This window comes from Notamacropus eugenii, chromosome X, assembly GCF_028372415.1.
Source record: "Notamacropus eugenii isolate mMacEug1 chromosome X, mMacEug1.pri_v2, whole genome shotgun sequence".
NCBI classification, from domain to species: Eukaryota; Metazoa; Chordata; class Mammalia; order Diprotodontia; family Macropodidae; genus Notamacropus; species Notamacropus eugenii.
The window spans coordinates 65,653,477-65,678,562 of record NC_092879.1 but is presented as its reverse complement, the minus strand read 5'-3'; the positions used below and the strand labels follow the sequence as shown (position 1 = coordinate 65,678,562).

Here is a 25,086-nt window from a genome sequence, read left to right as displayed (position 1 = left end):
GCCCAAATAAGGCCTCAGACCCAAGAGCTCTAGAAGGAATGAGCATCGCTACCAGAAATGTGACTGAGCCAGCACATTAAATAATGCTTTCTCCAACTTTGGTTATGAGGCATTTTCATTTTGGAGCAGCTATTTTGCATTTCCAGGATTAACAGCCTTTACATTTGCATCAATTAATAAGGAGTTGTTCGTGGCTCACATGCATTCTGGATCTTATTACCATGCTCCTTGGTTTGGATTTTAAGTGTGGCATCTTAGCAGATGGCACATTAAATAGCACAGTGGGAGGAAAGCCAGCCTACTCCACTGCCCCCTCCTTCCCACAGGGGCTTAAACGTCTGCATGGTGCTTTGAGGAAAAGCTATGCAATGACAATAGTCAATTGCAGATGCTTCCCTATGAATGAAGCCATATAGACTGTGCTTTGGCTGCTTGGAATGATTGTGGATGGTTTTAGAATGACTGATAACAGCAGACACGCACATCAACACAGCCCACTGGCATAAAGGGTGGCTTACTGCAGTGATAGAAAGAGAGGAGTTCTAGGACCCACATTGAGGGCCACCCACTGAGGCCAAGAGAAAGAAGATGCTTTCAAAGACACAAGATATGTTAGGAAGCAGGATTTAAATATGCATTCACAGGATCTAATCATCTAGTCTAGGAGTCCTGAACCTGGCATCCCCGCTCTTCTATTGTAAAATCTTTTCATAACTGTATTTCAATATAACTGGGTTCCTTTGTAATCTAAGGTATTTTATTTTATGCATTTAAATGCACGATTCTGAAATGAATTTCATAGGCTTCACCAGACTGCCCAAGGGGTCCAAGGCACCACAAAGTTTCAGACAGCATGGTCTAGTTCAGCTGGTACCTACCTGATCAGTCCTTTAGATAATGTTCGTGAAAAATGCTTGAAGATCTCTCAAGATGCAAGTGATTCTATATTTGGATAACTCTAATTCTTACAAGCAGCTTGGCAGATTGTAATGGATAGAGTACTGGGCCTGAAATGAGGAAGACCTGAGTTCAAATCCAGCCTCAGACACTTACTAATTGGATAACTCTGGGCAATGCATTTCACCCTCTTTGCCTCAGTTTTCTTATCTGTAAAATGAGCTAGAGAAGGAAATGGCAAACCACTCCAGTGCCTTTGCCAAGAAAACCCCCAAATGGGGTCATGAAGAGTTGGACAGGACTGAAATGACTAAACAACAGCAACAATGATTATAAAGCTTTTCCTTTTGGTGAGCTTAAATCTTCCCTTCTGAAACTTTCCATGATCATTCCAAGTTCTGTCCTTTCAGGTTGAGCAGAATAAGTCTAATCCCTTTCCAATATACCAGACTTTCAAAGACTGAAAGACTACAAACATACCTTCCCTATGTCTTCTGTTTTCTAGGGTAAATATCCCCAGTTATTTCCACCAATCCTCATACAACCGAATCTCAAACATACCAGTCCTCTCTAGTTCCCTTGCCATCTTATTTATCTTCATCCTGACACAATCCAGATTGTTCTCTCCAAAATCCAGTTTATCTCTGGGTTCCATACTGAGTGGCATGGCCAGGATAGAGGACAGTGGAAATGTCACTTCCCTCTGTTCTGGAAACTATGTCTCTCTGATTATATAAATTTTATTTGGCTGCAGTGTTACACTGTTAACTCATATCAAGCTTATAGTCCGCTATCCACTATCGCCCAATCTTCCTCCAAGTCTTCTTAGTTGAACAGTTTTTGAGCCATGTTTCCTCATGCTTTATTTGAGAAATTGGCATTTCTTTAACCTCATGGTAGGCCTTTTCTCTTTTTTTCCTATTAAATTTCATCTTATGATGCTAGATCCTTTGTTTCACCCTACAGGCATCTTTCTGGATGCCAAGTCTATAATCCAACGTGTTCACTATCCATCCAGGCTTTGTGTCATCTGTACATATGATAAGCATAACAACTCTGCCAGCAACTCTTCATTGATAAAATGTTGTTGAACAGAATGCAGCAAGTGACAGAACCCTGTATCACTCCTTTGGAAACTTTCCTTCAGGCTGACACTGATTCATTAATCACCAGTCTCCAGGATCAGTCATTCAGCCAATTCTGCATCATTATCTGTGCTCTCACCCAGTCCATGCCTCTTCATATCGGTCTAGAAGTATAACTATGAAACTTCATCAAAGCTTTGTTGAAAGCCCCATATACAAAGGCTGATCTGCCAACTTCGTAAAAATAAGGAATTAAAGTTAGGCTAACCTGACATGTTCAAAGTGTGACCATGTTGAATTTTAGTGATAGTTGTGAGCACCATTTTGGGGTCCCCATTGTGATTCAGTAGAAAGAACACCAGATTATGAGCTCCATGAGAGCAAGGACTATAGTTTGTTTACATGAATCTTGATATCGCTCCTATTTTCTAGCATGATGATCTGCATACATTAAGTGTTTAATGTTCATTCCTTGACTAGGGATAAGAAGACCCTGTCTCTTGCCTTGGTTTTGTCAATTAATCTGCTGGGCGGTATTAGGCAAGACTTTCCCTCTGTGGGCCAGGCCTGGATACACTGATCTCTAAGGTCTATTTCTGCTTGGACATCCTACAGTTCTAATATTTTATGTTGTTGTTGTTGTTGTGTTCATCCTTCATTTTCAAAGAAGACCATGACATCAGAGAAATGATGGCATGACTTGCACTTGACTTTGTTTTGAGTAAGGACCTCCTCCTGAGCCATCTGGATACAGTGACCAGATATTCATCAGGATGACTGGAGATGACTCAGTGTGAGACTTTGGCCTTTTTGGCTAAGACCTTTTCAGGTACTCACTTAAAGTGAGGTAATGCCCATTCAGTGAATGGGCCTCTTTCAATAGTGGTCAGGGGGATGGACCCTTTAATAGAAAGGATCAGTTGGAAGAACTGGGTAAGTTAGCCTGTAGAAGAGCACATGACAGCTCTTCAAGTATATGAAGAGCTGATAGGTGAAAGAGGGATTGGAATTGTTTTCACTATCCTTAGAATGCAAAATTAATAGTGGTGAAGAGGGAGGTGTGACAAAGAGACAAATCTAGGACTAGATATAGGAACTAATTAGAGCTACCCAAAAGTGGAATGGGATGCCTAGAGAGGGACTCTCCTTCCTGGAGGTCTTCAAGTAGAGGCAGCATGATGCCTTGTCAGAGATATGGTAGAGGAATTCCTTTTCATTGCTTGGACTTGATGGCCTGTGTGAGATAACTGCTGAGGACTCTTCCCACTTTAAAATTCTGTGATCAGGATTATAATCTGCACAATAAAGAGCAGAGAAATAATGGAGAATGTGTGAAATTATCATTCATCAGTATGAAAAGAATATTTAGGGCAGCTCCTCACCCTCTCTTTAGTAATTGAGATATGGGCTATTTCAAGGCAGAAAAATCAAAAGAAAAAGTTGACAGAAATTAAAGTTGTCAAATAAGGAAAGTTTTCTGGTAGGTTTTGGCTACTTACTTTATTCAGTAGGTTTTCTCTCCTTTAATTAGTATTTATATTAAGGGAACATGCTAGGAGACTATTTTCTCATAAGAAACATTGTGAACATATTCCACATGGCTCTCTCTGTTACAATCAATGCATCCTCTTTTGGTACCAGTTTTCTTCCTTTGGAATGCATGATCTAACAGAAAGATCATGGGGTTTAATTTTTTTTTTTTAGTAAAGTAAAATGGACTACGAAAATGAATTTGAATTTTTCTCCCATCTTGGATTATCCTAAAGTTTAATTAGTTCAGTCTAATAGATAAACTGGAAGAGAACAAGTGTTACTGTGTATTAACATTCAATCATATCTTCAGGCCAAGAGGAGATATACATACACACACATATATGTGTATAAATATACATACATACATATATATGTATACACACATATACAGAACTGATGTGTCTTCTGGATGAGGGCTCCAATTTGGAGATGGTATATCATAGATATTTCTAGATCTGCTAGCATATGAGTGAATCAATTTCCTATGTCAGCTGCTTCACCCTAAAAGGCAGATGTAAAGAATGTTCAGGGGAGCTCCCACTTGCAATCATGACTTGGCAGGGCAGTCATCACTAGTTAGCCCAGTTGACAAGCAGAGTTACTCTTCAGGATGACAGCTGGACACATGTCTTCCTGAGGCATAAACTTTCCACTTGCTAAAACAGCAATCAGGTATCACTGTCTAGTCCTATAGCTCTGCCATCTTAGAATTAGTTGAATGGATTGAAAATTTCATAGCAATTCCCTTGCCTCGAAAAAAGGGGAAATTCTATTTAGACTAAAACAGGTTTACATAGTCCTATAAAGATGCCAAGGAGATTTTTAGGCAAAGCTTTTGATAATCAAATTAGATGCATCAAATATTAAAACAAATGCTTTGCTTCAGAAAATATGAATATGCATATCTGGATATTGAAATGCTAGTGGAGTAGCTACTTCTCTAGATGAAAGAGACAGAGAAAGGCTAAAGAAAGGTAGCTAGAGGATTGACTAGATAGACAGATATGAAGATAGACAAAGAGAGACATATCTGGCCATGGAAATAAGCATTCTCATGTGCCTTAGGGCAATTCCAATTGTGGTAATTCGTATTGATTATGAGGGATGGCTGAAATGAGTCCATCAGCTGTGCTCTGAATCACACAATCCTGATCTCCAGATGTTTAACAAGTTTAGCATATTTCACCATTATTTTATTCTAATCAACCTTCCCAAAGTCCCTCTATCATTCTGCAGGTGAGCAGTCTTCAGCATCTCACCAAGTCAGTTTCATTTTATCAGACTGTATTTCAGTAGGAATCTTGTCTTTTGGAATTGCTTGTATCTTGACCAACATGTTCATAATTTCCTGTTCATGGAAATAAAAACTCAGTATAACTCCAGATAACAATCTGAGGGTAGTAAAGATGTTAAGTAACAACTTAACCCTAAGTGATTTGGACACAGCTTGTTTATCAGAAGAGTTAGAGGGAAGAACTTTTCTGGTTACCAATCAACTGCTCGACATATGGAAATCTATGGGTCTGCCACCCTTCTTCCTACATCAGGTCACTGTAATGTGCCTTTTCTAATTCATTAGTATCTCTCATTTGGTGTCTCATTAGTTTTATTAAAGTAAATATTGGTTTAAAAGGAAAAAAAGAATAAGGGTCATAAATGAGTAGTATTTCTTTGTTAATTCAAAGGGAAATCATGGTTTAATGCAGGGTTTCCCAAACTGTTTTGTGTAAGATCTCTGATCACAGATAAACACAAACTTTGGGGATTGGCTTATTTTTGTTTGTTTATTTATAGCATTATCCCAAATTATCTCAATTTTCAATACCTGCAGTACATTTTTTCTTTCTCCTTTGCCTTAATTTATTCTACTTTTCCTTCCATGGACAAAACCCTTGCCTTTTTAGAGAACTCCTTCCAAATCTTTATCTTTACTCCCAAGTTACTGACCTCCTTTATCCCAGAGATTTTTAACTTGGGGGGTCTATGGAATTGCTGTTTTTAAAAAAAATATGTATTTTTGATAATTTGTTTCAATATAATCGGTTTCCTTCATGATCCTGTGTATTTTATGTTAGCATCTAAAAACATGATGCTGAAAGATGGTGCAGGAACCTTACCAGCCTTGAGTGTCAAAGGACTCCAGGCTACATCAAAACTGAAGAATCCCTACTTTTATCCTCTCATGTGCTGTGTTTTCACAAAATCGGAGTTCTTTCCAAATAGAATGGGGTATCCTAGTGGGGTCTCCCTCACAAGACAGTGACCATTTATTGAATATACTGCAGAGTGATTTCTTGTTGAGGTGTGAGCTGGAATGGGTAGTCTTTGAGGTTTCCCAAGTCCCCATAAATGAGAATGGCTGGACAAGTTCATGGCTACAACTTTTAGCTTTTATAATACTTGTTGTTATAAATGGTAGCCTTATGATACACATACCCAGACCCCCTACATATGTACACATATGTGATATATGTATCTATGTGTCATGTGTATACATATGTGCATATTATGGACACACATATATACATACAGATATGTGTGTATGTGTACATATGTATATATATGTATATATCATACATACACATGCACGTATTGAAGACTGCAAGTTTTGTAGGATCCTAGAAACAAGCAGCCCCTTGAAAACCCCTCTGGCCTTCATCCCATCTTTGTTTTACCCCCCTTGCAGGATGGTCATACACTGACCTCATTATGACTCAAAAGGGCTCTCTATTTCCAAGATCTGGGATGCTCCTATTCCTTTCTCCAATTGCACCCTCCAAACCTGACTTCCACCTCTCTCACTTTTTCATTTCTCCCTGAAACATTGTCACTCTTGTTATGACCCTCATTCTCTCTGGTTCCATTCTCTCAGCTCAGCAATTGGCTTCTGGATTGCATAAAATCACAGAATTTCAGGGTTTTAGACACCATAGTACAACTCATGTCTGAACAAAATAATGTTTGTAAGATTTCTTCTTCTTTTTGATCCCTTTTTAGAGCCACAGTCTAGTGGTGAGCCCTTTGGTCCAAAGGGTATGCACAGTTTAATGACTTTTTATGTACAACTCCAAATTGCTTTCCAGAATATCTGGACCATTTCACAGCTCAACCAACACTTTAGGATCATTTCTGAGTCTTCCTTCTCTGTTATCCTTCACATCTAATTGGTATCTAAGTACAATTGATTGTACCTCAGGAATCTATCATATCTGTTTCCTCCTTTACATTCTCCTTTAAAACCTACCACTGTCCAAATAATCTTCTTAATGCACACTTTTTACAACATCATTTCCCAAAACATCAACAACCTTTACGGACTTCTAATTGCCTACCAAATAAAGTATGAATTCCAGATCTTGGCATTCATGGCTATCCACCACATAGTTTCAATCGACTTTTCAAGCCTTATTTCAAACCATTCCCTTTCACAGCCTTTACATACTAAACTGGGCTATTCTTTGACCTATGCTCTCTCTTGTCCCCATGACTTTTCTTCTACCATCTCCCATTCCTTGAATGGACTGCTACATGCCACATGGAAGAGAAGTCAGACCTGTTCTTTTTTTCATCCACAAAACAACTAAGACAAGTGGATAGAAGTTATAGGGAAAGAATTTTCAACACAATATATGGAAGTTCTGAAATACTTGATAAGGGCCCAAAACTCCCCAAGCAAACAGGTCTGTGCTGTGCTCAGTGTTGCTAAAGAATGTTTTCAAGGATCTTGGGAGCTCAATTCCAATATGTCTGTGCAGGTTCCGAATGAAAATTATAGACTTCATAAGGTCACGTACCATCAGGGAAATGATGTTTGGGGCTTATGGGAAATGCAGTCCCAGCTTTCATACTTTAAATGACTCACATCTGAACTGAAAGAATTAAGCAACTCTTAAAATTGCCACAAACCACCTTGGAAGTGGCTTTCTCACCTGGACTGACATGGTCTGGACTGGAAGCTAGAACAAGAAGTAGATTCCTATTATCTTTCTCCAGGTCTTATAGAACAAAAATCCGTGCAAACACTATGACCTCATTCCCTTGTTATATGTATATGTATGCGTGCATATGTAATATATATGTGTATGTATACATATATGTGTATGTATGTACATATGTGTATATGTGTGTATGTATATAGAGAGTCACATTTCGCATTGATCCTCATCTGTCCCCACTAGACTATAAGTTCCTTGAGGGTTAGGACCATATGGTCTTCATCTTTATACCCCCTATAGTGCCTAGTCCAGGGCCTTACAGATAATGTAATAAATATTTCTGGAATACATTAATGACCAGTATAGACTCTACACAGCAAGCTATCATCTCTCAGAGTATGCCATGGGGAATGGTATACTTGAATTCTGTGTACAATGCCATTTTGTCATTCAAAAGAAAGATGGATTTCTAGTTTGTAATATATAATATAGATATCAATATTTTCTGCAGACTTGGGTCTATTTTTAATTATATTGATATGCCCAAATATGCATAATTTGGTTTTGTAGGTAAATCGATACTAAGAATGCTATCGACTCTTTTCATAATCTTGTCCCCGAACTTTCTGACATTACAGCTATTCCATAGCTTAATGATGAATGTACCTACTCTAACCTGCAGTGACAGCAATATTCTCAATACACTGTATGAGCCTCTGATTGAGCTGGATTCTTTCAGATCTATATGTAGTTGCTGCATACAGAATAGTAATATTTCCTAATGACATGAGTTCTGCTATCTAACACTAATGAGTAATCTGCTTCTTGCTATCCAAAATCCATAGTTTGGATACTTTAACATTCAAATAGTGACAGCATTTGGATAGGGCTGTCTTCACTGTGATCCCTCCTCAGTAATCATTTATAGATTACCCCTGATCTTAATCCAAGGAAGACTTCTCAGAATGGCAAATATTAGTTTTTGGAGGGCTATAGCCAAGTGAGGATCAGACTTGGACCTTTATATTTCTGCAGACAAATCATTGGGACTCACATGTGCTGGATCCTAGAGTTTCCAAGAATTCAGGAAAAAAGGATGCTGATTTTCCACTTTGACCTCAACGCAACTTGGGAAAAAAAAGAAACCTAACATTCCTGAAAGTATTCATAAATAATACATACACACAATAGAATAGTCATCCATGTAATTCATGGGCCTAAGAAATGGGATATATAACTTTTTCAAAAGAGTTTGGCCTAACTATCCACATAGGAAAGAACAAGTGGATGAAGAATGCCTGTTGTCTAGACCAGGGTTCCTTAAATGTTTTCTACTTGCATCCCCTTCAGCACTTCTTGAACTGTGGGTCATAGCACAATCAACAACCCACACTTTAAGAAGCGCTGATTTAGACTATCATGTGTTGAATTGACAACCTATAAAACTTATTTGTCAGTATGCATATCTTAGAAAGATGCTAAAAAGGACAATAAACTGTATCTGGAATTGAACAGGAGGATGAAAGTGGGCTCAATTGCTTTGGAGTTATTTTAATGAGGCCAAATTTCTCCCTGAAACAAAAGCCCATCTTATTCATATCAATATTTTTCAACTACCACTGTATGACTAAGACATGGAATACTGTAGTCTCTGAAGAATGCAAGGTGAGGGTTGGCCACAGGGTAAAAGAGAAGTTCAAGGAGGGTATGAGTATGTTGTAACATATTACAAATGAATAGTGCACAGGAGAAGCAATTTAAAGGATGTTTTCAAATAATTCGTTAATTGAAAAATAAGGTAGACTAGCGTCATGGGCAAGAGTCATGGATAACCAATGAACAGCCTATAGGCTCCATTGGTATTCATGAAATTTCTGGAGAAAGAGAATGTAAGGAAGGCCCTTGAAATACAACCAATATTTCTATGGAGGATTTGTGTGAGGACATAAGCAAGAGTTCTACAGGGATGGACAAGAATATAGGAATTTATATCCCATTAAAGGAGAGAGTATCCACACTGGTGATGTCACAAATCCATGGGCGTACTGAAATATGCTTGTACAATAGCATGAGCTGTCATCCATGGGAATCCAGCAGAATCATGAAGACAGGGAAAATCCATCAGGATTTTTTTTTCATTCAATTAAAAAAAAAACAGCCCTGGTGAGTCTGCCTGCTGTGATTCTCTCTTTCATAATACTAAATTTAGTCAGTTGAAATATATGTTGTATTTATCAAATCTTTCTGCTTCAGTGGACTCTAGATAGCTGTAGTACCTGTTGGCAGAATTCAGATCCATGGGTGGATTCTTTTCTGTATTCCTCTAGATCTTCCCCATTATTAGGGGAAACCTCAGTTAAGTTTTATTATCATTACTAGCTTACAGACCAGTGGCAGAGTCCATCAATGTATGAGAAGTTGAAATACTCATAGTACAGATGATTATTAAAATATAATAATAGCAATAATAATGACTCAGAAATGATGCTAAACTGTTAGCTGAGCTGTGAAATGGTTCAGATGTCTTAGCAAGCAATTTGGAAGTGTATATAAAAAGTCATTAAATTGTGCATCCCTTTTGGACCAATGATGATCATGTTACTGCTGTTCAGTCATTTTTAGTCATCTCCAACTCTTAATGACTCCATTTTTTGAGCAGCTAGGTGGTGCAGTGGATAGAGCACCAATGCAGGAGTCAGGAGGACCTGAGTTCAAATCTCACCTCGGATACTCAATAGCTGTGGGACCTTGGGCAAGTCACTTAACCCCAATTGCCTCATCCTGGGTCATCTCCAGTCATTCAGATATCTCTGGAGGAGAAGTGAGGCTGGTGAGGTGCACAGCTCTCCCTCACTCAAAACAAAGCCAAGTGCAAGTCATGTCATTACTTCTCTGATGGCATGGTCTTCTTCAGCAACGAAGGAAGAACACACACACTCCATTTGGGGTTTTCTTGGCAGAGATACTGGAATGGTTTGCCACTTCCATCTCCAGGTCATTTTACAGATGAGGAAACTGAGACCAACAGGGTGAAGTGACTTGCCCAAGGTCACACAACTAATCAGTGTCTGAGACCAGATATGAATGCAAGGAAATGAGTCTTTCTTACCCCAGGTCTGGCACTCTATCCACTGTGCCACCTTGCTGTCCCCTGTGATCTTATCACTAGGCTTTGACCCAAAAGAAATCAAAAAAAGAAGAAGAAGACCTATATGTACAAAAATATATAAAAAAATAATGATAATGAAAGCACATCTGTGCAGTGCGTTCAAGTTAAAATGTACTTTATAGGATTCTCTCATTGGATAAACACAATGATGATAAGGAGGTAGCACAAGTATTCCCCATTGTAAAGAAAAGGAAACTCAAGTTCAGAAAGATTAACAAAATTCCCCTGGGTCACATAATGAATAAGGTATGAATTTGAATCTAGCTCTTCTCATTCCATTCTGGTCTCTCTACTCTCTACTGGTCTCTCTTACACCATACTATGTCTCTACTTTGCATTTGCCATCCCTTCAGCCCCTATCTCTTATCCTACCCAAGTCCTGTCTCTTTAATGCTCCGGTCGGCATATTTTGCTATGGCTTCCTGCCGTAACAGGCTACATATAAGTAACTACTGGATCCTGGAAGCCAGGTCAGAATCTGACTTATATTGACTCTGACCTCTGGGAATAGCATAGGCCTTGAGCACTTGAATTTCCTCCTAGAACCCCTAATCTGTTGCCTCTAGTAATTTTGTTCCTTTGATGTTCTCTTACCTGTCCAAAATCTCTGAGCTATTCCTGCAGCTGCCACTCACATTTCCCCTTCCTCCCACCTGATGGCCTTGGCCATGCCCACAACTATGGTGTGATGTCAGCAAGTTAGGTGAGATCCATCGAGGTATTAGACAAAGAACTAAAGGTACATAGCTACTAGTACATGTGTCAGTGGAGCCTGGGTTCAACTGTGTTATCCTTCCGGAAAATCTGAAAACTGATTGGATGTTTTGTGTCATCTCACCCCCATACTGAAGATACTAATTAGCTTTCTGCCCTTCTCATATGTTAGTAGAAGGAAGCACAGGCTTCATACATTATTCATAATAGGAGATTATAATCGATTCTAAAAGCCAAAGGCAATTTTGATCTGGGAAGCAATGTGCTGCTTCTAATAAATCTATTTCTATTTTGCTGCTGGAATAATGCAAAAAGGATGATTCAAATTCTCAGAGAAAATGAGCACAATTGAGATCTTAGTTTCCATTAAAAAATTAGTCTGCCTAATTGTTGGCCATTGTTAGCCTTAGCCAACAATAGTGAAATGGCTCCATTAGAGTTGCCCTAGGTTGGTCAGGCTGCTCAATTATCAGATTCATTTGGATCGTCAAGAATGATTAAGATCCCAAAGGGCTTCAGTGGTCCTGGAGGGGGTTTTGTGTTAAATTGTGTGGCCTATTAGTTAAAGTGCTAGGACCGAACCTTCTTGCCGCTAAGTCACCTAGGGAACATTATGCAGACTCCTTAATCCCATCATGCTCTTTATTTATAGTTAATAAGCTACTTATGAAATATAGCCAAGTCAATGGACAGAAAGCAAATGGTGCTCAAATACCAAAGAACAATATCAGTGATAACGTGTGTAAAGCACTTTGTAAATATCACTTTGTAAACTTTAAAGGGCTATCTAAATGGTGTCTACTACTCCAACTGTTACAAGACAATGTGCAGCAGGCATCAACTTAGACAAGTTACAAATCACAGCTTTGATGAGCCCATGATCTCATAACTGTGGGAGCTCCTTCCATTGAAACAGATCACAACCCTCACCTTACTCTCGTAATATATCATGGAGGCCATTATAGTGCTAGGGATCCACGAATGATGGAAACTATTCAGTAGGTGAAAGTTGGCATCAGCATCTTCTTCCATCTTTTGTCTTGCTGCCCATACGTTGGAATTATTGGCTGGGCATTTGACCTGGACAGAGTCTTGCAGCATCAGAGTCCAAGTATTTCAGGAATAGTCAGTGCTTACAGCAAAAAATGAACACTTTCCTTGATGGCCAAAGGAAATCTCTAAGTCATCCAAGTACTATGGTGTGGTAGAAAAGACACTCATTGGATATAGAGTCCATGGCCAGGATTAAGATCCTAGTGCCACCATTTCCTACCTCTGTGGGCCTCAGTTTCCTCATCTGGAAAGATGGAATTTAGACTAGATGGTATTTAAGGTTCTTTCCACCTCTAAAGCCAATGATATTATTTATAAATTGAAGCTAATGTTTAGGGAAGGAGAAAGAAGCTAACTGAAATTTGGGAAACATGAGTCCGAATCCTGACTGCTATTTAATAGCTCTGTGATCTTGTGTAATTTGTGTCTCTTTAGGACTCATTTCCCTCCATGGTAAAATGAGGGTGTGAATGAATGAACTAAAAGCATTTATTTAAATCATTACTATGTGCAAAGCACTATGCTAAGCATTAGCAATATAAATATAAAAAAGATAGTCCCTGCCTTCAAGGACCTTACATTCTAGTAGATGAAGACCACACATACTGGACATGGTGGCCAAGAAGGGATACTTTGGTCAGGAAAGTCACAAGAATGGCAGATATAGCCATAGGACAATAGAATGCCATGTCTTTTCCCCTAATGACAGTGTTGAATGTATTTCTGTTCCCAAACTTCTTAGGATCGAAAAAAATGGAGAAGGGGAATTATTCATGATCTGAGTGAGGCCCTGCCATCCCAAAGAAGAAGCTTCTAACATCCTGTGATGATAGGCCTATTTAAAGGTCTGCCTTTCTTCAGGAATATTACGAAATAGAAAATAAGCAAAAAAGAACATAAAATTTTCCAGTGATGAAAACTCACAAGTAGACAGACATATGGGCCCACTTCATGAACTATGTGAGTGGTACATTCAAATGGACTCCAGATCTGCTCTGTTGGTTTGGAGAGGCAGATCACAGAAGTGGTCAGGGCACAGAGAAAAATGAAAGGAATTGGATCGTAAATATGCTTGAAGGTTTTTCAAGCATCTTCCTAAACTGAGTGACTAAGTAATTACATCAGATTCCCCCAAGGAGTGATAGAATAATTCTTCAAGTAATAAATAATATCTAGGGTCCCATAAGTACCCAAAGCATTCATTTGCTGAAGCATATTAATCTACCCTAGTCCATGTAAAAGAATATTTCCTCAAATATAAGACAGCAGTTTTTAGTGGTGTACACTTTCAAAAGGGTTTGAAAATGGAATGAATATGCTTCCTCTTGAATTAAAAAAAAGTATATCTGTATTAAACAGAGCAAACTGAATGTTGAAAAAGCGTCAAATCTCCCAGCAATCATTTAACTTTTGTCTGTGCTTCAATGCATTTCCATTCCTACTTTAATAGTCTCAGAAAATTGTGGCTGTGTATGTTAAGTCCAAAGACACATTTTTTACATTAAATTTACATAACCACTTAGAGCACTGCTTATGAAAAATGGCCAAGATGCTGTATTTACTATTTTTTCCAATAACTCCTAACTTTTTTTCCATCTAACTTAGACACTACAGAGTTTTAAGGTTAGATGAAAGGAGTCTTATTCCCAGGTATTAGAAAGGTACTTGGGAGAAAAACAGAAGCCAACTGAAACACTACCATTAGGAAATGGAAAACACAGATAGGAGATTTTCCATGGGATAGTAAGACAAGCTCTGTCTGTGGTGGTGGTGGATGGCAAGGAGAGTGTGGAAACCACCAGAGGAGTGCTGAGGTGAAACAAAACAACTTCATTGTTTCTTCTGACTTTTTAAACTGTGAAAGATCGAGTGGTTTATTCATTCATTGCACAAGGAGTTAGTAAATGCCTCCTGTGTACCAGGCACAGGTGAAAGATGTCACTCCTTCATCTCTAACAGTCTCTGAAAACCGTTGCTCTATAAATACATCACATGAAAACACGTAGACACATAATCTGTAATCTGCCGTATATTATGACTAGCTGATGGAGACAGACTGGGAAAAAGGAGGGAGAGGAAATGGGATAAGGAAAACAAAGGGAAGAAGGGGAAAAGGTGGGGAAAATGGAGAGAGAAGTCCAGAGACAGAAAAGCACCAGGAAAGATAGACACAAAAGAAAAGATAGTCACAGTCAGCTACAGACACACACGGAAGAAGGAGAGGTAGAGATGGAGGAGAGGGATGGAGAGGGAGGCAGCATGGGAAGCAGAGAGCTAGCTCTTCTACTAATGTTGATCTTTTTACAAAAAGATAATACAACCCTCTAAATTAAAAAAAAAAGTGTGAACAGTGACAGAACTTGTTGTTAAATGTTTTCTTTTCATTCCTAAAGTATCAGAAGCCAGTTTCCTACTCTCAGAAGTGGGCCATGATAAAGTTTTATTAAATATGTTATTTTAACAATTTTTAAGTCTTGATCTCCTCATCTCGTCCAGGATGGAGGGGCAGGAGGTCATGCAAAAGCCCAATCACACCTCTGAAAACACAAGAGCTTCAATCTACTTTATTTCCTACTCCTTAGGCAGCCTGGTTTCCATCCCTACTTGCTCTCCATCCCTCATCTCATTATAGTGGTACCTAATTTCATGAAAATACCCAAAGAGCTTAGCCCACTGCAGCTCAGAACTCCAGAGCTTGAGAAATCTGCCAGCCCAGCCTCCTCAGCAGCAGGGATTACCTGCATTCACCACCATGCCTAGCATATTAAATACTTTTAAAAAATGTAAAACTGACACAACACAAGCTTGATCAAAGCCTTCAAGGGTAATCAATTAATGCAAACCTCCAAATGTACTAAAAGAAAAAAGACTATGTTTGAAATCATAAACTTTGCTCATTTACAGTTTGACAAAAACATAGGAATTGATTTAACACAATTATCAAATAGTCTCATTTGTTAATATGTATCCAGCTTGATCATTTTTTTCATTTTGTAGAACGTTGGTTGTTATTTTCATTATTTCCACAGTTGTAATCAGCATGTAGGATATTCTTTTGATTCCACTTTCAATACTCTACATCATTCCATAGCTTTCTAAATTTATTCATATTTTTTATGTTTGTAATGACATACAACCTAACAATCTTACATTGTATTCATATGCCACAGGACACCTGGGTTAATGCTGCTACTAACTGGGAGAAGGGGAGGGGGACAAATAGAGCTTTCCTCCCCTATTAATAACATCCTTAGGATAGAATCCCACTCATAGCATTGAGTCCAAGGTATGAAGAGTTTTGTTTTTGTTTTTTTTAACCATTCCATATTATATTCTAAGAAGACTGGGCTAGTTCAATGCTCTACCAACAGTGCAGTAGCATGTCAAAAGACTCTCAGTTTACTGAAGAAAATTGGCCCTCTGTTGTGGCTCTGTAGTGGTTTGAAACGAGGGCTTTAACCTAAGTTATATCTTTTGGGTACAAATGATGCTACCCATTAGGTACCTGTTTTTCAAGTTAGATTTTTTAAAAAGAGACCAGATGTAGTGTGACATGCCTGTATACATACATACATACATACATACATACATATATATATGATGTTCTTCACTCTGCTTATTTCACTCTGCATCAGTTCATGCAGACCTTTCCGCACTTTTCTGTATTCATCACACACATCATTTCTTATAGCACAGCAATGTTCCATACATTTATGCACCACAATTTGTTTAGCCACTCTCCAGTTGAAAGGGATCTAGATTTTTTTTCTAATTCTTAGCTATCACAAAAAGATTGGCTATAAGTATTTTGGCGTTATATGTGGACTTTCATTGTATTGATGGCTTCTTTGGAATAAAATCCAATAATGGAATCTCTCGTTCAAAGGGTATGGGCATTTTATTTATTTTATTTGCATAATTCAAAATTATTTTACAGAACCGTTATGCCATTTCACAGCTTTACCAACAATGAATTAGTGTGACTATCATTCCATTATCTCTCCAACATTAACTATTTCATTTTTGATGATCTTTGCCAACTTGCAAGATGGGAGGTAAAACTTCAGGGTTGTTTTCATTTGCATTTCTTTTATAATTGGTGATTTGAAACATTCTTTCATGTGGTTGTGAAAACTTTTCAATTCTTTTGAAAATTTTCTGTTCATATCTTTTGACTACTTATCTATTGGGGAATGGTCATTAGTCTTATATGAATATTTACTAATTGCTAAGTATTTTAATTTTATCTGCATAGAAGATTTTCAGTCTCGTAATCAGTTACCTATTTTACCTTTTATAATTGCCACTAACTCTTGTTCAGTTATATTACTCTGACCCTAAATCTCCTCCCCCAAATTGTGAAGGGTATATGACTTGCTTCTCTTCTATTTTTTAATAGTATGATCTTTAATATTAAGGTCATTAGACTATATTATGGAATGTGGTGTAAGGTGTTGGTCTAAGCCTAATTTCTGCCAGTCGGCCTTCCAGTTTTCCCAGCAGTTTTTATTAAAAATAAGGAGGCTTTCTTATAGGTAATTTAAGTTTTCTTGCTTTATCATTGGCTTATTGAGTTCTATTTTTTCTGATTCTTCCTCACCTAATGTGTTCCATCGATCTATTTCTATTTTTAAACCAATACCAAATGGTTTCGTGATGACTGTTGCTTTATAATGTAGTTGGATGTTTAGAAGTGCTACTCCTCTTCATTCCTACTTCTTTTCATCATTTACCTTAACATTATAGGTCTTTTGTTTTTTAATGAATTTTGGTATTATTTTATTATTTGGCATTATTATTTTTATAAATTATTGATTGATAGATCATTTAAATAATTTGATTGGTAGATCATTTAAAGTGCAAATTAATTTTGGCAGTATTGTTTTTATTATATTGGCAAAACTGAACCATGAAAACTGCATATTATTCTAAGTATTTAAGGACCATTCTGTAATGGTCTTTTGTGTACTTAGGTGTATCAATCCCCAGACATTTTATGTATTTTGAAATTATTTAGAATGGAATTTCCCCTTCTATTATAAAATACCCAATCAGAAGACCAGAGAGAGATCATAAAAAATCCAATCTCTGAAAAGAAAATAAACCTAGCTGTAAAAGAACTACAAAAGGAAAAAAAAAGTTCCTGGTCCTGTTGGATTCACAGAAGAATTCTATAAAAGTTTTAAAGAACAGTTAGTACCCATACTTCATAAATTAGTCTCAACAATTGAGACTCAACTTCTTGGCATTTATAATTAAATAGAAATGCTATTGATTTTTGAAGGTTTGTTTCATAGCCGGCAACTCTGTTAAGTTATTGTCTCAATTAGTATCATTTTTGATTCCCTGGAATTTTCCAAGTGTACCATCAGTAAGTCTCCTCTTTGCCTATCTTTATACCTTTAATTTCTTTTTCTTATCTTAGTACTGTTGCTAGCATTTCCAAACTATGTCAAATAATAATAGGGAGAACATCCTTGCTTTAATCCTATATTTACAGGATGAGATACTACTGTATCCCCATTGCATATGACAGCTTGTTTTTGTTTTTTGACAGGTGCTCTTTATGATATTTAAAAAAGTCCTTCTATGCCTATACTATGTAGAGCTTTTAGCATAAAAGAGAGCTATCTTTTGTCAGTGGGCAACTAGGTAGCACAATGGATGGAGAACAGTAAAATGAGCTGGAGAAGGAAATGACAAACCACTCCTTTATCTTTGCCAAGAAAACCCCAAATGAGGTCATGAAGAGTCAGATACAACTGAAACGACTGAGCAACAACAAAAAATATTTTGTCAAAGACTGATTCTTGCATCTATTGAGATAATCACGTGATTTTTGGACACTTTGGTTTTATAATAAGATGAGTTATCTTGATTGGCTTTCCTAATGTTGCACCATTCTTGTGTATATATATATATTATATATATATATGTATGTATATATCTTACTTGGTCATAATGAATGATTTCTTGGGTAAATCACTGTAGTCTGCTTGACAGAATTTTTATCTAAACAGTTTTAAATCAATATTCAATAATTTTATTAGCCAATAGTTTTCCTTCTGTTTTACCTTTCTCTCGTATATGTATTAGGAACTATATTTGTCTCTTAAAGAGTTTTGGTAGAGTGCTTACTTTTTCAATTGTTTAGACTAATTTATGAAGTATGGGTACTAATTGTTCTTTAAAAGTTTGAAAGGGCAGAGCCAATATGACAGAGCAGAAAGATGGACCTGCTCTAGCTCTCCCCCCATAGCCCGTAAAATACTTGTAAAATGACTCTAAACAAATTCTAGAGTAGCAGAAGCCACAAAACGACAGAGTGAAAGAGATTTCTAGCCCAAGACAGCCTGGAAGGCCAACAGAAAAGGTCTATCACACCAGGCTCAGAGTGAAGCACGGTCCAGACTTGGTGGCCTGGCAGCCAGAGCTGAATTGAAAATTTGACTTTCAAATACAAGAATCAAGAGAAACATGAAAAGGTAAACAGGAAAGAGAAGTCTTAAGCAACTCATTAAAGTTGAACTGTCTACATACCTACATGGAAAGATGTTATTGGTAACTCATGAGACCTTTTTCAGTATTAGGGTAGTTAGAGGGAATACATATGTAGGTGCATATGGGTATGTACGTATGTGTATATTATATATGTGTGGGTATGTATATGTACATATATACATACATACATACATATATATATATAAACACATAGAGGACACAAGGTGAGCTGAATATGAAGGGAGAATACCTATAAAAAAAAAATTACTGTTGAAGGGAATGTACAACCAGTAAGAGAAAGGTAGAGGTAGAATGTAGGAAATCACCTCACATAAAAAAGGGAAGAAAGAGGTTTTATAATGGAGGGGAAGAGGGGGGGATGAAAGGAAATAATTGAACCTTATTCTCATGAGATTTGGCTTAAGGAGGGAATAACACACACTCAACTGGATATGGAAATCTATTTTACCCTGCAGGAAGGCAAGGGGGAAGGGGATAGGAGAGGGAAGATAATAGAAGGGAAGGCAAATAGGGGAAAGGGATAACCAGAAGCAAACACTATTGTGGGAGGACAGGTCAAGGGAGAAAATGGAATAAATGAAGGGCAGGATAGGACAGAGGGAAATGTGGTTAGTCTTTTGCAATATAACTCTTATGGAAGTGTTTGAATTGTTACACATGTATGATCTATATTGAATTACTTGTTTTCTCTGGGAGGGAGAGAATGTGGAACTCAAAACTTTAAGAATGAATATTAAAAATAGTTTTAGTATGCACCTGGAAATTAAACTATACAGGTAATGGAGTATAGAAATCTATTTTGCCTTACAGAAAAATAGAGGGAAAGGGGGGGTGGAAGGAGGATGGTTAATAGAAGGAAGAAAAGAATGGACGAAGGGATGGATGGGGTACATGCTGTCCTGGGGTGGGGACTGGGGAGAGATGGGGAGAAAATTTTGAATTCAAATTCTTGTGGAAGTGCATGTTAAGAACTGAAAAAAAAGTTTGATAGAATTCTATGAATCCAACAGGACAAGGAGTTTTGTTTTTTTTTCTTCCTTTGGTAGTTCTTTTATACCTAGGTCTATTTTCTTTACAGAGGTTGGGTTATTTAATATCTCTATCTGGTCTACTGATTGTTTGGGTATTTTATGTATTTGAAAATATTCCACATTATTTTGGGAACTCAGTCTTGTTAGCATATATCTATGCATAATGTGTTCTAATTATTCTTTTTTATTTCTTCTTGTTTTCGCTGTGTTTTCACCTTTCTCATTTTCTATTTATGCCTTCTTTCTATTCAGATTAGCTAAAAGTTTATCAATTTTATTAGTCTTTTCAAAGAACCAGCTTTTTTTATCTATCATTTCTATGGATTTTTGTGTTTACTGTTTATCTACTTCTCTAATAGTTAACATTTCTTCTTTTGTGCTTATTTCGATTTATTTCTTGACTTTCTAATTTTTAACATATTCAGTCCATTAATACTCTCTTTTACTATTTGATATTTCATGTTTATAGGAACATAAATTTCCTCCGAGGACTGTTTTATCTGCATCCCAGAAATTTGGATAAGTTGTATCATCGTATCATTTTCTTTCACAGAATTTTTCATTGTTTCTATGATTTATTCTCTGATGCACTCATTAGTTAAGATTTCATTGTTAAGTATCTACTTTGGTATGTGTCTTTTGTTTATAGTCCATAAACTGATAGCTATTTTCCTATGTTATGATCTATAAAGTATGTATTTATTATTTCTGTCTTTTGATATTTGTTTGCAATATTTCTGTGCCCAGATATATGGTCAATTTTTGTAGTGGTTCCATATGGTACTGGGAAATACATATATTCTTTTGCAGTCCCATTTAGGAGATGTCATAAATCTTTTGACTCTACTTTCTCCAGCAATTTGTTTAGTTCTGTGTTTTCCCTTTTATATATCTTTCTATTAGACATACAAAAGTGAGAAAGGGACATTGAAGCCTCCTGTCACTATTGTGTTACTGTTTATATCTTCTTGTATCTTGGTTAATGCTTACCTTATTAATTTGGATGCTAATACATTTGGAGAATTTACATTTATTACTGATAAAGGCTTGTTTCCTATGGTTTCTTTCAGCATTACAGTATATTGTTAAAAGGATGGTTAGTCTGAATCTGGGAAAGAAAGAGTTGATCACAAAAACTCGTCTCCTAGAAGAAGTTTTCATTATTTCATAAGGAATGATACTGGCAGAACAAAGGAATACTATGGATAGAATTTACCTAGATTTTAACAAAGCGCATGAAAAAAATACTGTTCTTACAGAAGAGATATACATGTATCTGTGTCACATGGTAGTCTTCTCTGTTGTGGAGTGGGAAGGGAGGGAGAAAGTTCAGAACTTAAAATATAGCAAAAAACAAATTAAATTTTAAAAAAGTACAAAATGAGAGAGAAATGAGTCAACAGTGAATATGGTAGCCAAAAAAAACCCCATGTGTAATCTTGTAGGTCACTGTTTTTCTTCGTTTTCTTTACTTCTCCTATCCAATTTCTACAATACCTTTCTTGTCTATTCCCTCTTTTTTCTTTTTTCACTCCCTAATGGTGAAGAAGTGATAAGGGAACACCTAGAGACTCAATGAATTCAAATCCATAGGCCCCAACAAACTACATTCCAAGGCACAGAAAAAATTGGAACACATAATGGCTGAGAGACTGTCAGTCATCTTTGGAAGCTCCTAGAAAATGAGATTTAGTGCCACAATGGAGAAAGGTAAATGTCGGTGAGAAAATAGTTCACAGAAACATCTAGAGGCTTTTAGTGACATAGATGCTGAAGGAATGAATTGTAACAGGACAGTCCAAAAGCTAAAGGTATCCTGGGCTACATAGAGAGGAATGGATTCTAGGAAAAGCAAGGTCATGCCTTAACTTCTCTGAGTTTCAGTTTTCACATTTGGAAACTGAGGGAGAGGGACTAAATGATAACTGATGGGCCTGCCCGCCTTAAATATATGCTGCTCTTGTAATTAGATTGTCCAGTGTATTTTTCTCTGGACAGACCACGTCAGGACTTCTAGGTTCAGTCTTAAGTGCCCTCATTTTAAAGACACAAACTAGAATGCATTTAGAAGAGGTAACCAGGATTATAGCTAGTAAAATAGCTAGCAATTGTATAGTGCTTTAAGTTTCACAAAGTTCTTTGGCAACATTATTTCATTTGATCTTCATCCCCCTGGCAGACAGGTGCTATTATTATCCTCATTTTGTAGATTAAAAACTGAGACAGGCAGAAGTTAGGTGACTTGCTAGGGTCACAGAGCTAAGATGTGTCTTCCTGACTCCAGGTCCAACAATCTATCTACCTCTATGGTGAGAGGCTTGGAGAACATGCTATCTGAGGATAAGCTGAAGGATCTGAGAACATTTAGCTTAATAAGGAGAAGACGTAGGGGAACTGAGACAGCCTTTTCAAGTGTTTGAAAGAATGCCATGTGAAGGAGGGCCTGGCCTTCCTCTGCCTGGCTCTAGAGGGCAGCACTAGAACTAACTAAGGTAAGTTATAGAGAAGCAGATTTCTGTTCAGTTGAAGGAAAAAAAAAACCCAAAACATTTAGTAAGGATTCAAACTATCCACCAGTGGAATAGGCTGCCTTGGGAAGTTGGAGACATCCAGAGCCCTTCACCCCGACTCAGCACTGGGCTTCAGAGGATCAGACAGACATACAGCTCAACATGACTTTAGAGGACTTTAAGAGCTTCATTCTACAGAAGTGGAAACTGAGGTCCCAAGAAGGGATTGCCTTTCTCAGTTTCTCAGAATTTATGTATTTACAGCTCAAGGGGCTCTAGATTTGTGGCCTATATACCTGTGTAAGGCAAAGAAGAAAGAAACTCACATTGGATTGGTGACCTCAGAGATTATGGAGTCCAATTAGAAGCTGCATCTGCCACATGTGGTCATCCAACCTCTGCTTGTGTATCCTCAGTTACAAAGAGCTCACTACCTTACAAATCAATTATTATTCTATAGCTTTGATTGTAAGGAAACTCTTCTTTATCCCAGACTTAAATCTGCCTAATGGATGGTGTGATTTCAGAGTGTAGAGGGAAGGTCACTTTCCTGTCTGTGTCAAGTTGGGAAGAGGTGCCTTCTGCAGGGTTCCTCCCCTCTACTCTCTGCATCAAGAAATCAGGTCAAGTGATGATTTGGGGGTATTATAGTGAATCCTAAAGTGGTAATTATAATTCACATTGAATGCCAATGTTTTTCTCAACAATATGCCATTAGAGGGCTCCATTTTACTTTAGTTTAATTTAAAACTTCTTATGAGGCAGATATATCAAAGTCTACAATAATTCCATTTTAAATTAAAAATACCTTTTCTTCCATCAAGGGAGAAAAAAAAAACTGGCTCAGGTCACCAGGTCGTGGGAGCGGTAATATGAATGCATCAGTCCTGGTCTTTTTAATTCATTTCTCAGGTGCTGTGATCTCCCCAAGTTGAGAATGTCCTTCTTAAACTTGCAATTTCTTTTTTTTTTTTCCATCAGTGGCAAGTCACTTTATTGGGATGTAAATGGTGGTAGTTTTTTGGTACAGATTATGAAGAGGTCAGATAACCAAAATATGCATGCACTGACAGTAGGAGTCACGCCCACAGTTCCCAGGTGTGGGGGAAGCCAGGTGTGGCTTAGCTGTTGCTGTCACTGTCTCCAAGGGTGTGCTTGTCAAAAAGATGTTCCGCCATGCCAGAATCGGGGGCCCCCATTTTGCGCAGGTGGGTGACGTGATCACCCAGTTGTTTGATGGACTTTACCTGTTCGTCCAGATAGTGGGTTTCGATGAAATCACATGAATGGGGGTCATTCTTGTCAGTTGCCAGCTTGTGCAGTTCCAGTAACGACTGATTGACATTTTTTTCCAGGTGCAGAGCGCACTCCATTGCATTCAGCCCACTCTCCCAGTCATCTCGGTCGGGTTTCCTGATGTCCTGCAGGAAGATGGGCCGCCGCGCTGGTTCTGGAGCTTCATCAGCTTCTCAGCGTGCTCCCTCTCCTCGTGGGACTGGAGGAGGAAGTACTTGGCGAAGTTCTTCAGCGCTACGTCATCGCGGTCAAAGTAGTACGACGTGGACAGGTAGGCGTAGGAGGCGTAGAGCTCCAGGTTGATCTGGCGGTTCATGGCGGCCTTCGAGTCCTGGTGGTAGTTCTGCCGCACCTGAGAGGGGGACGAGGTGGTCATGGCGGCGGCGGAGGCTGGGCTGGGGCGGCGGGGGCCGGGGGCGGCTGCTGCGCGAACGGGAGGACGGACGAAGTGTTGGTTAGTGGAGGTGAAGGTGGACAGGTGGCTAAGGGCGGCTCCGGCCGGGAATCCAGCGGCGGGTTCCGTTCAAGCACTGTTGAAGCAGGAAACCGCAGCGACTCCCCTTCCCTGCGCTTCTGGCCAAACTTGCAGTTTCTAAGAAGCAGAGCCAGGGGCCTATTTTATCTTTCACTACAGATGGAAAAAGTAGAGGGATGCCATATTCCAGGCAGCAAACAGAATATTGGTGGGTTCTGCTCATCCTTTAGTGTGCATTGGATAACAGAGGGGATTCCTAGGCCCACCTCCTGACCCCAGTACCTCCTGACAACCTGCCCTGCCTTGCTTCTCATTCCTTGCCTCTTGGTATGTTGATCTTTGCTCTAATGAGCTGATGGCATGACATAGGGACATAGGTAATTAATAAATGGATCCCACACAGGTGACTAGTCATTTTCTGCCTAGTAATACAAAGCCAGCTTCATTCTCATGAGCATTTTGATGCTGGCCCTATCCAGCTCCTCCCTAGACCCTTCCTGAAGGGAATATTGAGGCTACGCAAGCATGAGGTTTCTGTGGTGTGGTGAACCTTTAGCAAGGGGACTCTTAACCTTTGTTGTGTCCTGGACCCCCTGGAAAGTCTGGTGAAACCTAGGATTCCTCCTCTGAATCATATTTTTTAATAGATAAAATAAAATATATGGAATTACAAAGGAAATCAGTTATACTGAAATGCAAGTCTTAATAATTAATAAATAAGTTCATGGCTCCCAGGCTAACGACCTCTGCTTTAGTTTCCACTATTTTCCACCATATTTTGCCATGCTCTCCTATGACCACCTTTTCACTGACATCACCAAATATTCAAGGATATCTATACTTACATAGACACTGATCTGTGTAAG

The 25,086-nt window shown here is 38.2% G+C and overlaps 1 pseudogene; it reads right to left on the bottom strand.

Annotated features, from left to right (window-relative positions):
* Positions 1–23,555: 23,555 nt before the first annotated feature.
* On the bottom strand, positions 23,556–24,324 carry LOC140516197 (ferritin heavy chain-like; annotated as a pseudogene).
* Between the last annotated feature and the right edge of the window lie 762 nt (positions 24,325–25,086).